This window comes from Pinus tabuliformis, chromosome 5_2, assembly GCF_031772625.1.
Source record: "Pinus tabuliformis cultivar Carrire ecotype Pingquan chromosome 5_2, CPIR1, whole genome shotgun sequence".
Classification (NCBI taxonomy): Eukaryota; Viridiplantae; Streptophyta; class Pinopsida; order Pinales; family Pinaceae; genus Pinus; species Pinus tabuliformis.
The window spans coordinates 679,365,326-679,385,054 of record NC_142306.1 but is presented as its reverse complement, the minus strand read 5'-3'; the positions used below and the strand labels follow the sequence as shown (position 1 = coordinate 679,385,054).

At 37.5% G+C, this 19,729-nt stretch overlaps 1 long non-coding RNA gene across 3 annotated transcripts in view; it reads left to right on the top strand.

Annotated features, from left to right (window-relative positions):
* The window catches only part of LOC149160938 (uncharacterized), a 53,447-nt gene that overhangs the window by 11,633 nt on the left and 22,085 nt on the right, over window positions 1–19,729 (top strand). Inside the window, exon 2 of one of the 3 annotated variants that reach the window (XR_016261819.1) lies at window positions 11,863–12,055. The exons of the other annotated variants lie outside the window; for them this stretch is intronic. This is a non-coding gene — a long non-coding RNA (uncharacterized LOC149160938). Of the gene's footprint in view, window positions 1–11,862; window positions 12,056–19,729 lie in introns of those variants that run through there. 3 annotated transcript variants of the gene reach the window in all.

The following is a 19,729-nucleotide window of genomic DNA, read 5'->3' as shown; positions in this document are numbered from 1 at the left end:
TGATTCAGACACAATGATGTTAGTAATGTAGAAAAAATTATTAAAAGGAATGAATATACCTTTATCATGAAGAGAACAAAGCTAATGGTCTAAGATATACCTTAGAGTTGTTTTCTTGACAAACCTTGTAGGACATCAATTCCAATAGAACTTCTATCATGCTTTGTCTTGTGAGGTCTTCTCCAAAACCCTTGAGCATATCAACAAGTTTTTCCTAAACAAGAAAAATACAAAAATAAATGTTATTAGCATCTTAATACAAATACATCTAGATAAGAAAAGGGAAACCAAATATAAAAAGATAATACAAGCAGGAAGATACTTATCTTTTGAAAAGTGGTGAGGGCTCCCTCTTAGTCCAACCTTGAGGGATACCTATAACTTCAACAAAAAAGTGTTTTTTTCTTTCTTTTCAAAACATGCTAAACCTATAAATACTAGAAACCAAAGTATAAAAGGAAAACAATTGAAAACTTAGAGTAGAAGGATATGTAAAGAATAGAGTCCTTAAGAGTCCTTAGAAAATAGGTCTTTGAGTTCAAATCCTTCCATCTTGTTCTTCTTTGGTGAACCTTCAACAAAGTTTGTTTGATCTCAACATTCCTAGGATTGTCAAGACAATAATTTCTATAGTGACCCATCTTATGACAATTGTAGCATTCTATCTTGGATAGGTCTATCTTCCTTCCTTGGTCCTTTGGACTTCTTGAAGGTTCCTTATTCTCCTTTCAATAGATCTCCAGGTCGCCTTTTTCCTTCTTCTTCACCTTAACTCTAATACCATGTTAGAAAATCAGAAAGGCAAAAGTATTTTCTTTATCTTGATAATTACTTGTGATATTCTTATGTTCTAATTAACTTTTCTTGTATTCTTCTTTTATGTTAGTTTATCAAGCAATTATCAAAACCATAACACGAAGATCAAAGACACCAGATGTAGGCAAACAACCAGGCTTAAACCCCTATCTAGGGGAAAACCCAATCGACAACTCTTCCTTCAATAGTTTCACGAGATAATCCAAGACCCTTGACCTAGACTCAAACTTCCTCCAATCACCAAGTCAACCCTTTCCTTCTTTTGCAGATGATGACCCTTCAACAACAACTTCGCCTTCAATCTTTCAGCAACAAAACTTCGACCTAGTAGCAGTAGCAAATCTTCGACCTAGAGGCAGTAGTAGAATTTTGACCTTGATACAACAGTAACTTTGACCTTGATGCAACAGTAACTTCAAGCTTGATGCAACAACAACTTCGAGCTTGATGCAGCAATAACTTCGATCTTGATGCAACAACTACTTCGACCTATTTAGCAACAAAACTTCAACCTCTTTTGCAGTAGAACTTCGACCCCAGTGGTAGCCTAGTACCTTCGTATGAGAGAGAGATAACCCAAGATTTCGACCTTGTCCTTCTCCTCCAATTCTTCTTCTCTTGGAACTTCACACTTTTTCTCCTCCTTGTGTATTGAACTTGTGTGATTGATACTCTAAATGAATCGAACTACACTTCTATATATAGCCTTTTCTGTGGGTCGAATTGCCCTAATGTAGGCTGACTTGATCAGGTAAGGGCCGACGTGATGTGGAAGTGACAAATGACTTATTTGACTCAATCATTTTTTTTTACATGATTCAAAAACCCAAGAAGGGTCTCATAAAATGGACAATGGCTCTAATGACTCAATATAAAACTTATAAGTCCTTAATGGGGACTTTGACTTAAAAACATGATGACCCAAGCATGAAACCCATGCTTTAATAAGTCATAATACTAATAATAATTTTTTTCTTTTCTTTCTTTTGATAAATACATTTCATTATGACTCAAATACAATTCTGAAGACCGAACCTAGTTACATTCTTCAACATTGCCTCATCCCCCACACATCACAATACCCCTTGGTGTACATTTCATAAGACCAACTCACATGCTTTTGCAAATTGTCGAGTTCTAAAAAATCTACGCCCTAACAAGACTCTTTTTACAGACGTTGAGCAACCAAATGCCACTACCCCACTTGCAGTTGTTTCTCTCGACAATCCTTCCGAAGTGGACCCCTCTCTCATCCTCATGATTGCTAATGTAACAAACACCTCTGTTGTGCCTCTGTTTTCCCATAATTGTCAAATCAAACATGAGTTGGCCACTCTTATTCTCAACAATGGGAGTCAAAAGAATCTTGTGGCACAAGACTTTGTTTAACGCCTTTGGCTTCCCACCACTCCACACCCACACTCATATCAGCTTGGTTGGGTCCAAAATGACGGTCCTCGTCTTACCATCTCCCAATGATGTGTTGTAACCTTTGCTATTGGACCTTTCGGTGATACTGTGGTATGTGATGTTTCTCTTCTCGATTGTGCCGATTTATTATTGGGCATTCCATACCAACAGGCCTAACATGTTGTTTATCATGCTAAAGATCACCAATACCACTTGCAGCACGATGGGTGCACCTATGTGCTCACATCCTGAGCTAGAACATCAACCCAACCTTCTACTGGCAAAGCTCCCATTAAGAGAGTCAATTTAAACCAATGTGTTTCTTTGTGCTTTGGTTCACCCTGTTGCTTCCTTACACAATACCCCATCATATCGCCTCGCTCCTCGAGAGGCAGCTGAGATAGAACGCCAAATTGAACAATTGTTGACATTCAGAGATATTTAGCCTTCATCCTTGCCATGTGCATCTCCAACTTTTATTATTCCCAAATGGATACTTTTGAATGGCGCCTCGTGACAGACTATCGGACAATTAATAAAGCCACTGTTAAAAACCGCTACCCCCTACCCTGCATTGAGGATTTGTTGGACCACTTACACGGGGCTTGTTTCTTCACAAAGATGGATTTGACTGCAGACTACCATCAAGTTCGCATGCATGCAGTTGACACATGGAAAACTGCTTTCAAAACAAAGTTTGGGCTATTTGAATGGTTGGTCATGCCATTTGCACTGACCAATGCACCAACCACCATTATGAGATTCATTAATGATGTTTTCAGGGCACACTTGGGTAAGTTTGTGGTCATTTACCTTGATGATATTTTGGTATTCAGTAAATCTTGGGAAGACCATATTCAACATGTTCACAACATACTTGAGTTATTGCGAGCACATCAACTTCAGGTCAAAGAGAAGAAATCCTGTTTTGGACAAACATCAATTCAATATTTGGGATTTATTATTGAAAGCACATGGGTTCGCCCAGATCCCTCTCGGGTACAGGCTTTGGCGCAATGGCCAACACCTTCCAATGCACATGACCTCAAGAGCTTCATGTGAGGTATTAATTTCTACAGAAAATTTGTCTCTCATTTCTCACAGCTGGCTCGCCCTTTGCACCAGTTGTCTAATCAAGCAAAGTTTATTTGGGATGCCGAATCTGAGCGACAATTTGCTCAACTTAAGAATGCATTATGCTTTGCCTTTGTTTTTCATTTGCTAGATATGAATCAACCATTTGAGATGGAAATTGATGCCTCTCAGTTCGCCATAGGGGCTATTCTTAAACAGGGAGGCCACCCTATGGCATACCATTCTGAGGCGCTTGCTGGTACAACACATATGACAAGGAATTCTACAATTTAGTGCAAGCTTTGAAGCAGTGGCACCATTACATTCTTGGCAAAGAGACCATCCTCCATACAGATCATCATCCACTGATCTTCATCAACTCACAACGCAAGATTCAAGAGCAACACCATCTAAAGTGGGCTGCTTACATTCAACAATTCCATCTGGTGATTAAATTTAAGAAGGGGACAACTAATAAAATGGCTGATTTGTTAAGTCGACCACCTACTCAGGTCCTACACATTCTAGAGGTGTGTTGTGCTGCATATGATGCTTGGAAAGATATGTATGCAACAGATCCGGTCTTTGGTGAGATATGGGAAGCTCAACAACAACCTACAGTCATAAACCAAACTCCTTTTCTTGATTATACCATTCATGATGGTTGGTTGTATAAACTTAACCAACTGTGTTCCACAATTTGATGATCGTCTCCTTCTCATCCGTGAAGCACATGCCTCTTCATGTGGAGGGCATTTTGGCACAACCAAGACCATTCTCAATCTTCAACGCCACTTCTATTGGTCCGCCTTACCCAAGCAAGTGGAAAAATTCATTCGTGCATGTTCTCTCTGTTCACAAAGCAAGCCCTCAAACTGTAAGCATGGTTTGTATCAGCCATTACTAGTTCCCTCTCATCCTTGGGAATCCATTTCCATGGAATTTTTAAGTGGCCTTCCTACTACTTTCCGCAAACATGATGCTATTTGGGTAGTGGTCTATCGTTTCTCCCAGATGACTATTTTTCTTCCTTACCATAAGACTACCTCTGCTGCTTAGACCGCAGATCTCTTCTTCAAACATGTGTGGCCACTCTTTGGTTTGCCGAGTAGCATTATTTTTGGCGTACTCTTTGGTCTTTATTGGGTTGCCAACTTCGTTTCTCCACTGCCTTTCACCCACAAACTGATGGACAAACTGAAGTTGTCAATCACACTTTGGTTCACTCCCTTCACAGTTATTTTTCCAAAAACAACTAGTGGGATACACATTTGCACATCATTCAACATAGTTACAATCGGGACACACACTCCTCATCTAGTTTTCCGCCTTTTGAGGTTTGTTTTGGGTTTTAGCCAAGTGCGCCCTTTGAGATGCTACTGACTGTCACCCCTTCTGGGTCTGCACATCAACAATAGAAACACAAATCAGCTCAACATTTCATACACTCCATATCTCAACGCCAAACTCAAGTAAATGCTCCTTTGCAAGCAACCCAAGATCGCGCCAAACAGAGGCATGACAAGCAGCGAACACCCTTGTCCTTTCAACCTGGAGATTGTGTATGGCTCTTGTTGGACAAGCAACACTTCAAGGGCCAACACCATAAGCTGCACCATCTGTGATATGTGGCCCATATACTTTTTTGGAATGCATTGGAGAAAATGCATATCGCTTGGACTTGCCTTCCCAGCTTGGCGTCTACGATGTGCTTAATGTTAATAATCTCAAGCTCTTTGAACCACCTCTCCTTGAGGAATCTGTTACAGTTTGTCATCCGGTGGATAATATTCCAGATTTTCAGACTCCTCTGCTCAAAGATACAATTCTTGACTCCAAGAAAAGGAATACACGCCAGCAAGCATACTTATCATATATGGTTGGTCATAAGCGACACACCAACGTAGGAAAAATGGATGACTGTAGAAACATTGCAACACACTTTCCCCCATTTGGTGGAGGAAGCAGAGACACTTCCTTCTCTAAACAGGGAGGAATTGGGCAACCAAGAAAGACACACAATTTAGAAACCTCTAACTGATTGGGAAATGAAGAAAAAACACACTCCTTCCTTGGAAACATCTAAGAGTAGAAAAGACAGAAACATCTAAAAAACTAGGAAAGAAGGAAACATACCATTGTATTTACTTTATCTAATGATGTATTTGATTTTTATGCAATATCTTTTGTAATTACAAATTAAAAATAAGGAGAATGTTTGCATTGCTTATAAAATGCTCAACTCTCCCTCATAATAAATGGTGGCATTGTTTCCAGAGCTGCTGTGTTATTCTCTTTTCGTGAATCTATATTGTTATGTGATTCTCTGAATAAGTTGTTAGATCTGCAGGTAGATCAAGATCTTCTTGAAAAATAAAATATGAATGCAATATGAGTTGCAAATTGTGAAAGAGATCAACTTTTGTTTGGACTACATATTGTTCCTACTCTAATGCTCTTTGATTGGATTGTCGTTGAATCCTAGTGGGGATAGGCACAAACAAGGTCCTTTGTTGATCAAATTGTGGATGTGATATGGATTGGATCATTATATTATTTGTCATCCATTTTGATGCTTTAAGAGTGGAAAAATTGGAGGACTCAACTTACATGATTATTTTATCAATGGGTCCTAGTTTGGTGAATTGGGGTTTTTAACCTTTGGGAGTCAATTTGAGGCTATTGACGAAGTTTTTTGGGGTCCAAAATCTTTCGCTTTTGCCAAACCCCTTGGGGTTGTTCTAACTTCTACACTCATATACCTTTCCAATGGCGCAATAAAGGCTTCAACTCGGGTCCGTATGCAAACCACATCAACCCCATTACTCATGGAAGAGGGGCAATACTCTAGAAGGGCCAATATTGTGACTCTAGTTAATAGTTGAACGAGTCAAACTTAACCACTAGTTGGCTATTGAGCTATGTTATAATTAGACCACTAGGAAGAAAAGGGGTTCCATTCTATTCAAGTGCATTTTGTTCCATAGATGAGCAAAGTAGCTGAGAGTGAATAAAGGAGAGAAAACAAAGAGGGTTTGTTTTAGTATCTTAGTCTGGATCTTGTAGGTACAGTAGTGGTTGTTGTTTTTTGTGGATTACAATTTCCTTTCCTAGCAGATAATGCTTCCACTTTTTGACAACTAGTATGAGAGCATAGAGATCCTTGTCGTAGGTAGGGTAGTTGAGAACCTCCCCATGAAATACTATAGAATGGAAGCATACGAGCCTTCCTCCACATGTCAAGATTGCTTCCATAGCATACCCACTCTCATTTATCTCCACCTTGAAGGCTGCTGTAAGTTTAGTGGTAAGCTCCATGAAGTGTCTAGTTATAATATGAATGATCAATTGTTGTGGTATTCCGTTAGAAGTCACAACAAATATAATAAAATTATACTGAGAATCTGAAATCTATACTCTGAGGGTTAATTTTTCCTTACATTGCTAGATTTATTAAATTACTGTTGTTTTGCTTATGCATGCTATATATAAAATGTGGAAAATAGAGAAAAGGTAAAAATACAATCACTCATAAACCATAGTAACACCAAGATATGATTTGGGAAACCCTTACGAGAGAAAAATCAATTGGAAGGTGAGACTACTTTGCTCACTCTTTGTCCTTTCAGCTACTTTGCTCATCTATGGAACAAAATGCTCTAGTGGCGTGGTTATAATGTAGCTGTGATCTTTGATGTGGGTGGCCTTGAAAGTATGTTAGCCAACTTGTTTGTGCTGCTCTCCTTATACTTGATCACTAAATGAAATTGCTGTAAAAACCCCATCCACTTGTAATACTTGGTTTGTTGCAACTTACTGTGGGCTTGCAAGTACTGTAGTGGTTGGTGAATTGTGTGGATTGCTATCTCCTTTTCCATCAGATAATGTTTCCACTTTTTGATAGCATGTACCAGGGCATAGAGGTCCTTGTCATAAGTAGGGTAGTTGAGAACCACCCCATGAAATATTTCATAATGATAGCATACAAGCCTTCCACCTTGCATCAACATTGCTCCCATAACATACCCACTCGCATTTGTCTCCACTTTGAAGCTCTATTACAAGCTAGATAATGCCATAATTGATACTTGACTAATTTCCCGTTGAACTCCTCAAAGGCTGTCTGCTAACCCTTTCCCCATTGGAAGCTCTTACCACTCACTGTTATGGTGTGGAGTGGTTGCTATTGTTGAAAACGAGGCTATGAATTTCCTCATGTATTGTTTTGCTGCAATGAAACTTTTGACCTATTAAATATTGGTAAGCACCAACCACTTCATGATGGCCTCCATCTTGGTAGGATCTTTCTTCAATTCTTCTTCACCAATCGCATATATTAAAAACACCAAAACTATTGTGCAAACACACATTTCTTGAGCTTTACTAGTGGCTAATACTTCCTCAATGTCTCTAGCAGTTACATCAAATGTTAAATGTGCTCCTCCCATGTAGCACAATATACCAATATATCATCCAAATAAACAATAACAAATGAATTTATAAAAGGGAACAATATGTCATTCTTAATCTCATGAACGTAGCTGGTGCATTGCATAGGCCGAATGACATGACTAACACTCATAAAAAGCCTTCTTTGGTTTTGATGGTAGCCTTCCAACGATCTTCCCTGACTCGAACATGGTGATACACTGACTTTAAGTCCAACTTGGGGAAGTATTTTGCTTCCTACAACTGGTCCCACAAATCATCTATCCTTGGTAGGGGGATACCTTTTCTTGAGTGTAGGTTTGTTTAACTCCTTGCATTCAATACACATCCGCCAAGCCTCATCCTTCTTTGGCACAATTATGATGGGTAACCCACATGGTGAGGTACTTGGTTGAATGACACTTTGTTCTAGTAGTTGCTACAACTGCTTCTTCACCTCATTTGCTTCTATAATGGATTGGCTGTACAACCCAATGTTTGGCAACGAAGAGTCTGATAATAGCTAGATATTGTTCTCCACTTCCCTTTTGGGTGGTAGCCCTTCAAGTTTGTGGGACACACGCTTGCATGCCTGTAGAAACTCTTTCATTTGCTGTTTTTGTTCCTTAGTGCACCCATCTAGTGATGACTTGGCTCCCATTGACTCTTCTACAAATTGATTTTCTTTTAGATATAACAAAGTATACTTCTTGCTAGAACAAATCGGTTTCTCACCCTAGTTGGCACTTACTAATGAGATCTTTGACTTGCCCTTGTGGGCATTGATGATGAAGGAATTTTTGTCCTTCATGAGGCAGTATTAGTTGGCTCTCTACATGAAGATCGCATCCTGCATGTACTTGGAGGGACTCCCAAACATAACTACACATACATTACGTGGAAATACATCCAACTTTACTTCATCAATAAAATCAACACTAGTATCAAATTTGATTCTACACTATTTGGTTACCTTTATCTCTGGCTCCTTGTTGACCCATCCTAATGGTTGTGGGCTAGGATGGTCATGAACCTTTAGTCCAAGTTTCTTGACTTGATCTGTTGCTATGAAATTAGCTTGTGATCCTGAATTGAGCATAACATCAATTTTTGTTTTCTTGACTTGTATTTTCTTTTGTTATTTTTTTTTTGTCGAGTGGTTCACGAACATTGGGTGGCTGTTACATCCACGGAAAATCTGGGCTAATCAACCTCGAAGGGAATCAAGCCCCTCGGCCAGACTAGCAGGGCCTAACCCCAAGGGTGTCGAGGAGAATTGACCCTGTGACCTCCCGATTGGCGAGGTACTTAACAACGGGGACTCGACGAATTGAGCTAACCCTTGGGGCTTTTTGACCTGTATCTTTATATGGAAGAGTCTAGTCATTTCCTTCTCTTCTTGTTATTGAAGGCTACTAAGATCACCCTCTTCTGCACGGATGTACACAAAATATTCTTATCCACGTCTGATATGCTTTCCACTTGGTTGCTCAAATTAGTGGCCATGAAATTTTTCTTCTTAGTATATTTCTTTTGGTTTTTCGAGTTGAGCTCTAGATGTAATTTCCAACATTTCTCCTTTGTGTGACCATCAATGTTACAGTGGGTGCAATGGTTGCTAGAATTGTTGCATTAGTGTGTTGTGGCTGCTAGCTTTTTGCCCTTCCCTCTTTCCCACTTCTTCCATTATTTGGAGGCTTCCTGGTGTTATTTCTGCTACCCATTTGATTGCCCTTTATGCCACTTGGGGTTTTCCCTTCCTGTTTTGACTGTCATGATTTAAGTGGATGTCGTGTTAGTGCCATTACTCATGGAAAAGGGGCTAGCCACGTGATCATAACGAAGAAGACTTTAGAAGGGTCAATATTGTAATTCTAGTTAAGATTTGAAGGAGTGAAACTTAAGCACTTGTTGGCTATCGAGCTATGCTATAATTAGGGCACTAGGAGGATAAGAGGTTCCATTCTATTTGAGTGCATTTTGTTCCATAGATGAGTAGAGTAGCCGAGAGTGGATAGAGAGAGAGCACATAAAGAGGATTTATGTTCTTTGTAGTCCACAAGCCACTAGTCTCACTCCTTTGTACATGCATCCATTTCCATTCAAAGAATGAGAGAGCAGAGTGGCCTCACCTTCCAACTCGGTTTTCTCCAATAAGGGTTTCTTAGATCATATCTTTGTGTTATTATGATTTGTGACTGATTGTATTTTTACCTGTTCTCTATTGTCCACGTTTTATATATTGCATGCATAAGCAAAAAACAATAACTTAATAAATCTAGGAATCTAAGGAAAAATTAACCTGCATAGGTATAAATTTATCATATCTGTTTTGACAAACTGTCAAGTGGAATATCCATGGTAGTTTACCGATCAACATGACTGATTTGTTCTTCTTCTTGTTGTATTTTATCATCTTTCATGGAAAAATCCAAGGAAATCACTACTAAACTTGGCTTTTCAACTTCACCTTCTTGGAACTCTTCATATGGCTCGAGTTTTGCAACCATTAGTTCATGATTATCAAGTATGAGTCACTTTTATTCTCTTTATCATTGCAAGTTTGATAAGATGGAAGGTTTTCATCATCATATTCTTCCACAACAACAAGAAGTTGTTGCAAATGTTTGGCGGCCTTCGTGAATTTTTGTACTCTTCAGGTGATTAAGAAAGCTTTTTCTAAATTTGTTGGTTTTTGACTCCAAAAGAGGGTACAAAACATTGAATGACAAGCAAAAGTATAATCCACCATAATGATTTTTGGTCAGGATGTAGGGGGTTCTTATCATATCTATTGATGAATTTGACATGATACTCAGTTTCACCTTTTCTCTTCTTAATGTGAGAAAACTCCAAACTTTATCCCACACGAATTGTATGTATTCAACATCCATGATCAATCATGATCTTCCTACAATGGAGTTACCAATGGATGTTGTTAGGTGGTGATCCATCCTTGTGTACTGGTTCACTAAAGCCCAAAACAATGCCTTATGTATGATCAAATCATGAGAATTTCCTCTTGTTAGCCAATATGATATGATCCTACATCAAATGGAGTTGCAAGATGAGTAAAAATAAAATATAGCAATTACAGAAAACAAATGTCATTAGAATAGTTGAAGATTGACGTTGGTTCCTCATGAGAATTTCCTCTTGTTAGCCAATATGTAGATGGAGTCACTAGACGAGTAAAAATAAAATATAGCAAATAAAAAAAAATCACCAATGTTATTAGAATAACTGAAGATTGACGTTGGTTCCTTGCAACAATGCCAAATTGTTAGCACACAAATTTGCACCACGTTAAAATGTTGACTCCAATATTTGTAGCACAAAAGTAAAGTGGTAACTAATAGGCAAATCATCCCAAAGGTCACTAGTTGATTGCCTTTCCATTTGGATTGGTTTTTCCAATCTTGGGGGGGTGTCCCTTGCTTGTCATGCATTGAAAATTATCTAAAAATCTGCAAAGTAGCATAAGAAGTCAACACATAATATGGATCCTTGACATGCAATCAGACAACTAAGGATAAAAATGGTTGGTTAATTAGAAATAAATGTGACAATTTTAATTAGTAAACAACAAAATATGAAAGAAAGGAAAAAAGAAATGTGCTCTAAATGACTAATAAAATGAAAGTAGAGGAGATACTATCTATATCACCGTATAATAGTGTTGCACATATTGTGATAATATCAGAATTATCATGATATTATAGTCGAAAGAGCCTCTGTCGATACTATCACCAGAAAAAATCGCGATAATTAGCCTAATTTAATTTATTGCGAGACGATGAGAAATTATTGGCCTATTACAAAAGAACGTGAATATAAGTTGTGATTTGGGTTTTTCCAAGGCCATTTTCGTTTTTTCTTATGTTAAGATTGAGTTTTGAGGGTTGTGTGAGTCTTGTGACCATTTTTCATCAAGCAAACAAGGGAAAATCCATAGTTTTCTTTGCTATCAAAAGAGCATTTTTGGAGTGGAGATTTACTCCAGTATACCATATCCATTTATGTAAAAAATATTTCCTTCCTTTTCCTTCTTTTCCAAGATTAGTATATGCTATAAATTTAGAGTTTGTCCCTTCTTACCCTCTTTTGAATTTCCACATTTGTTTTGTGTGGTAGGTCCAAAACTTTAAAATTTAATCAGAGCACTACAAAATGGGGAAACCATTGGATCAAATGTGGGAGTATAGTAAGCCATGTGAGGATGACAATAGAACAAAGATGAGGTGTAAGCTCTGTGGAATGGAAATGTTTGGCATAATCACTCGCTTGAAATACCACCTTGCCAAAATCCCAGGGCATGATGTGGATATTTTCCCTATAGCCTACCCAGATGTTGTCCTTATTGCAAAGAACTCAATTCTCAATACTACTAGAAAGAGAGATTAGAGGGAAGAATTAAGGAATTTCATGGGAACCACAAGCATCTTAAGGGCTAGGGAAACCTAATCCTTGGCCACGCCTTCTCAGTGTAGTATTATTATCAGATTATTGTTATAGTCAATGTTGTTAAAAGCACGAGCGGGATTAAATCGGCGCCGGGAATAAAGCTGAAAAAATCGGAAAAAGCGGGAAAAAAGCGGAAAAAAGCGGGAAAAAAGCGTTTGGTACAAAAATATTCATTTTTTTTCATTTTTTTTTTCAATTTTTTTAATATCTAAACCATCTACAACATAAAATAAATACATTGACACATAAATATGATAAAAAAACTAATATATAAGATGTTTAATATCATTTCTAGCGCTAAAATCACACATAACATTGAATCATGTCATCATGTCATAATGTCATATACAATAAAATGAAAGTCTAATGACCAAAAAAAAATCCAAATTTTCATTATAAAATGACCAAAAAAAATCCAAATTTTCATTATAAAATGACCAAAAAAAATCCAAATTTTCATTAAAAAACTCGCTGCCCCGCGCCCCCGAGCTTTTTTGCAAAAAAGCGGGCTTTTTTCGAAAAAAGCGGCAAAATTTTTTTTAGGCGCTTTTTTCCCATAAAAAGCGCGATTAAATCGGCTTAGGGAAAAAAGCGCGATTTAATCGCGCTTTTAACAACACTGGTTATAGTATCTTCATGAGATACGTTTAGATTTTTTTAATGTGATTTTGTATTAAGTTTTAACTATTTTCTTGTTAGAACTTATGACCAAGGAGTCAAGAAAAAATGACAAATATTGTATTTCAGACTTTCGTATCTACATCTTATACATTTTATATTGTAGTTTTATTTTTATGTTTGTGTGACAATGTGTTTGTTTGATGTTGATGTTTGCTTTAAAAGAATAAAAATTTGAAAAAATGTTGGGATTCATGACAAATATCATATTTCAGTATCTACTATCAACGATTGATGTACCACTTGACATCTTATACATTTTATATTGTAGTTTTATTTTCATATTTGTGTGACTATGTTTGTTTGATGTTGATGTTGCTTTAAAAGAATAAAAATTTGAAAAACAATAATTATTTTTTGTATTTTTTTCAAGTTTCTTGATAGTTTCCGATATTTTCCCCGATATTATCGATAATGTAAAATTTACACTGATGGTAGTAAATTGCTGATAATGATAAATGTAACATTGCCATATAGAACATGAAATATTGTGTCCATGAGTGATAAAGCTAGAAGAAAAGCATGGTCAAACTTTGACTTTGTATTTGTCAAAAGATTGTTTACTCATCGAGACAAGGTACAAGATAAATAACGATAAAAGTGCCATACATGAAATATAAATAGAGAGAGGAAGAAAAAAATGATGGAAAAGAGGCTCAACTAATTACTCTCAAGAAAACTCTGCTAAAGAATGGTCATTTAAACTCACTTTATAGAATTCCTCGTAAAGGAGATGCATCTCTCATGCAATACGCCTTGGTAACTTGTTTTGAAGTGGGTGGAAGTTGAGAAGTTTGCATGTGTCTAAACCATGCACCTTATTAGAAGTGACAAGGAGTGGAGTGAACTCAAACAAGCCCAGGTTCAACTCTCCCATGCGCCTTGAGTGAAGTGGAGTGAAGAGAGGTGACCTCATGCATTTTCTTCTACGAAGTTGAATTGAGAGAGAGAGAGAGGTCCATATGTTCTAGTTCAACTCCCCATGTGCTTTGAGTGGAATAAGCCATGCACTTTTTCCGCTATATTAAGGATAACTCAACAAGGTAGCCTCATCCATGCTCATGCACATTGAACTGAACTGTAGTGAAGTGAACTAAACTAGAGTGAGGTTGAGTCAACTCCAGTCCTTAAGAGGAGGCAGAATGGAGATCCAGTTTCTCATTGTTGAAGGGCTATGGAACATTCTCTGCAAGGATTCGAATCCTTGGGAACCCATCATCGACTTAGCGTGTACAGGTCTGGAAAACTTCCAAATGAAATTTTCTTGAGAAGTCTTGGAGACTGTGCTTTGCAAAGTTGTTAAGGCCTACTACACTCCCAGTATAGCTTGAAACACACCCTCAAATTTCATACATTCCACATATGTTTTGATCGTCTTCACTCCCACTTTGGCCTCTACTTGAAAGAAGACAAATATCTGTTGAGAAGGATTGTTGCGCTTGGCTTTATTAATAACAAGATATTCCTCCTTTGGGTCTTTTCCGAACTTATTGAGGAACTACTCTTGGTCATGTTGATATCGAAATCACTCTCGAGATAATCTCTGTCATTGAGCATATGAAGAATGGTTCGTTGGATTCTAAAGAGCTTGTTTGTCTGCTCATCCAAAACCATGGTGAGTTGCTCTGCCTCTGCTTAATTCCTTCACGAGTTGCTTTCAAAGCGTAGGAGTTGTCTGTCTTGAAAACATAAGCCCTTTTGCCTATGCTATCTTATATATGTTACCAAAAACAAAAGCTGGAGCCTCTTACACCTCACTAGCAATCTGACAACCTTTCAATCATTTGACTTTGACCATGGTTGGTCCTTGCTTTGACATCAATGACAACATCTCAACTATCGCTCCCTTTGTCATTGATGGCAATACTCTTATCATTTCTCCCCCTTTTGTTCTTGTCTTCCCCGTTGGCATCAATTGCAAATGGGGTGCTTCACCTAACAATGTCTTTCCCATTGGTTGCATATTTACAACACTTCTTGACTTGTGCTCCCCTTGTCTGTATTATCTCCCTCATTTCAATCACTATAACCTTCTTGAGCTCCCTCTGTGTGTATTATCTCCCTCATTTCAATCACTATAACCTTCTTGAGCTTCCCCTGGGCATATGCTTCGGTTTTTTTTCTTTGGTTGTCAATGGTCATGCTAGGGTCATCAACATTATCAACATCACTTATCTTGAAATCCTTTTTATCTCCCTATAGTTTTAGGCAACAAAAGTCAAATAAAGCCCACATTTGTTTTAGGTTGTTTTGAATAGGTGTGCTACTGACAATAATACGTGCTAGGAATCTCTCAAAGGTTTTCGACACATTGAGTATTGGGATTTTTGATGATGTGCCTTTCATCCAAGATCATGTAACAATATATTCACTTGTATATCCGTCTCTTCCATGATAATCCCCTCTAATTAATTTTCAATTAATTTGAGCAACATCATCTTCTTCCTCAACAATAACTATTTCTTTAATTATAGATTCCATTCCTTCTGCTATGTCATCAACGACCCTTTTTGTCAATAGTCCAAGATGGTCACATAACTTTTTCAATACAGTTAGAGCAGCTAGAGTTGAACCATCAACTAACAATTGAGCCATTTCACTCTTAAGAAATGTTGAGTACAATTGTTGTTGTCATGTTACCGATTTAAGCTATATAATTATATCATTGTTTTTGCTAGTTTCTGATGAGCAGAATCCCTAGATCGTGGGAAGACTTCACTTTTGAGATGACACAAAAAGTACGATTGAATTAATGCTTTCAATTCCTGTGTAGCTTTGAAACCAATCCATATTTGTTCAAAGACGTTTGTTGTTTTTTCAGAGTAGGTTGAAAATCCTTAATAGCCTTGATCTCAAATGAGTTCGTAGCAATCGATTTTGTAATCAAGATACCCATTGAACTAATAAGCAAGGGGTAACTTATGGCAATGAAATCATGATTATTTTGAAATGATAGAATGGATGCCACGACAAGAGCAATACAAGAAGCTTCAACATAGGATCCAAACAAATCTGAGCTCATGCCAATGTTAAATGACATTGATGAACTTCCTTAATTTAGACTTTGATCCTGAACATGCAAAGCTAACTCATGGTTTTTTGTCTTTGGCTCTACTTGTTTTCTTCTCCAAATTTGGTGGAATTTTTAGATAATCTCTGTTCTTTGATTTGCTTAGGAACCCACTTCATGCCACTTCTACAGTCCCGTGCTATATGACCAAAATTGTGACATTGATAACATTCTATATTGAGCTTGAAAAATGGAGTAGTTGAGTTGTAATTTCTACTATCATTACCATTAGCAACTCTATCTTGTCTGACTGCAAACTTACTTTTAGGATTTTAATGATAACCTTTATAACCATTGCCATAGTGCGCTCTACAATTTCTTGCCTTGTGACCGAAATTAGTGCATGGATAACAATAACCAGAAAATATCCCTAGGTACTTGGATGAGTAGCATTCTCTTGACGATCTCTTGAAGTTGTTCTACCTTGGAGGAGGCTTAGACTTTTGCAGATCCTTACTACTGCTTGCATTGAGAGCATTTGCATAGCTTCTTGGTGGAGTGGTTCTTTCAAATTCATCTTGATTTCTTTTCCCACTTTCACTGTGACTGGAGCGTTGAAGGATATAACTTTCAGGTTTTACCTTGATTTTGATTTTAGGTGACTTAGGGCCTTCATCATCTTTGCATGAAGCCTCACCTATATAGCCAAGACTTGATTTGTCAAATGGTGACCTTTGGCAACTGAGGTTGTTATCTAACACTTGTGTGCTCTTCAAATTCTTGCATAGCTTGTTAACTTCATTTCTCAATGTTATAATTTCTTCTTCAAGCCTCTTCTTCTTTCTTCATCAACTGGATCTTCATCACTTCTTTTTCTCTCTTTGTTTCTTCTAGCTGAATTTTCAAGGGGATGACTTCTTCTCCATGTCTCCTTACTTATTGATCAAATTTTACTTCAAGCTTGTTCAAATCCTCAGATCTTTGCTTAAGATGGTTTGTCAGAATTTCTTCCTTCTTTTCTGCTTCCTCTAATTGGAGTATCGGGAGGATAACTTCTTCCTTTGTACTATCAAGGTCATGATTATTTTCTTCAACATGTTGCGTCTGCTCCTAAAGTTATTTATTATCTTTTCTCAATCTATTTATTTCTTCTAGAGCAGCGACAAGCTCTACTTTAGCCTTTGATTTAGTGTCTTCTTCATCTTCATAGTCTCTTATGCTTTTGGTGTTTTCATCTATCTCCTTTGATTCTTAATTATTTCTTTTGTTCTTGTTCCACATACTTTGGTTTTGGCTCAACATACATGAAGACAAATTCTCCATAAAGCTTTTGTAGTTTTTCCCAGAGGTTTTTGGCTGAAGAACATTGACCCACCTTGATTTTTATGGAATTTGATAGGCCATTCAAGATGGCTTTTAATGCTTTCATGCTGTTTTCCCTTGACGCTTTTGCAACTACATCCGTTGATGGAGTTTTTGAGGCTGTGTACTTTGTAAGCATTGAATCCTAGACATCATATCTTAGAGCCATCAAATAAAACTACATTCTTTTGCTCCATGACGCATACTTTGTTCCATCGAACAAGGGAGCTTTGCCAACCTGATTGACTTTTGATTTCATGACTGAGGAGGAGATATCTTCAAAGGGTTTGGAGGTTTTCCTTCTTGACTTTTCCATTTGTGTTTCTAGGATCTACCTTCTAGCTATTAAGCTATGCTTGAAGGAACCAACTTTGATACCAATTGTTGAAAATACTGGGGGGTGAACCAATATTTCTTTCAATTGTTTATTAGCCAGTTAAGATTTTCCTTATTTAGAAGCATAATATATGCGAAAACAAAAAGTAGTTTTATTATTGAAAACAATAGTAAGGATTCCAATCCTCTTTTACAAAATCAGGCTCGAACCTTTTCAAATAATTTTATTTTACAAGGCACCAACCTTGTATAAGGACACCAATCCTTTGAAGCAAATCCAAGCTCCAACTTGGTTTATATGAGGACAGTAATCCTCTTAAGCTAATTCAAGCACCAACCTGATCTATATGAGGACACCAATCCTCTTAGGCTCCAACCTTTCCTAAAGCACTTCAAGTTCAAATACAACTTAATCACTAGTTAAACAAATAAATCAAGGTACTGCTTCACGATGTCTTCTAGAATTGCTTCAATATGGTTTCAATCACTGATCCAAAATCTCTTCAATTGCTGCTCCAAAACCTCTTCAATAACTACTCAAAAGATTCTTCAAGGTTAGCTTTAAGTCTGCTTCAAAATTGTCTTCAAGTCTGTTCAAAGAATGTCTTCCAGTCTGTTCCAAAAATATATCGAAGGGCTGCTTTTAAAAACTGCTTCTAACCTAACTTCTCTTGGCCCATTAACTTTGGCAATTCAATGACACATGCACATTCAACAACTTCAGCACCAACATGCTTCATAAAATCATGGTTGTAAATAAGGCGCCCCCAGTAGCAACATTCACATATACTCAACCATACAAGGCATGTAGCAAATCTCAATTCTTCTTGTATGCTCACATCAATGATTAATACTCAGTGTAGATCACAATTGATTCAAGGGGCAATGATCAATTTTCAAATTTCTCATCACCGTTCTCAGATTAAACATATATAACACTGCGACCTTTGTACTAGAACAAACAAAAAGCAAAAAAAAATCGTTTACAATCTTCAGATCACATATTACTTTATCAACCTTGAATACAACACCATTTGACAATTGTCCCTTGACTCTTCTTCAGTGGCAAGGCCTTCTTTTTCAAGTTCAGAGCTATATCTCCTTTTTAATCTATGAGTTAATTCCTCTCCAATCTTGTGAATTAATTATCTTATTTATACTAGCCGAGAGGGCCCTTTGTGGTTGGCTTGTGCATTTGATTTGGGGACAACTTGCAAATGCAAGTTTAATCCTCTCCATTTCCCTCTTGTATTTGTTCTTCTTCTTCTTTGTTTGGTTGAGGGAAGTCTCCTTAAGAGGAGGCATAATGGAGATTCGATTTCTCATTGTTGGAGGGCTTTCAAACATTCTCCTGCTGCAAGGATTCAAATCCTTGGGAACCCATCATCGACATAGTGTGTACAGGTCTGGAAAACTTCCAAATGAAATTTTCTTGAGAACTCCTGGAGACTTTGCCTTGCAAAAGGTGTCAAGGCTTGTTGCACCACCAATATAGCTTGAAACACACCCTTAGATTTCATCCATTCCACATATGTTTTGATGGTCTTCACTCCTACTTTGGCCTCCACCAGAAAGAAGACAAATATCTGTTCAAAAGGATTATTGCGCCTGGCTTTGTTTATAACAAGTTCTTCCTTCTTTGGGTCTTTTCCGAACTTATCGAGGAATCGCTATTTGGTCGTGTTGATCTCAAAGTCACCCGCGAGATAATTTCTGTTAGTGAGCATCTGAAGAAGGGTTCTTTGGATTCAAAAGAGCTTGTTTGTTTGCTCATCCAACGCCATGGTGAGCTGCTATGCCCTTTTGCTTAATTCCTTCGCGAGTTACTTTCAAAGCATAGGAATTGTCTGTCTTGAAACCATAAACCCTTTTGTGATTACTGGAAATGGAGAACCTCTTGCACTCAAAATATAATGTAGACTTATAAAAATTTGCAAAACAAATAAACCTAATGTTCAACCTTTGGATGGGGAGATCAATGATAAATCTGAAATCAACCAAGAATGGGTTACATCTAGAATACAAGCTAGAGCCTCTTACATCTCACTATCAATTTGTCAACCTTCCAATCATCAGTGTTTGACCATGGCTGGCCCTTGCTTTGACATCAATGACAACATATCACGGTTGCCATTACACCAAAACCTGCAG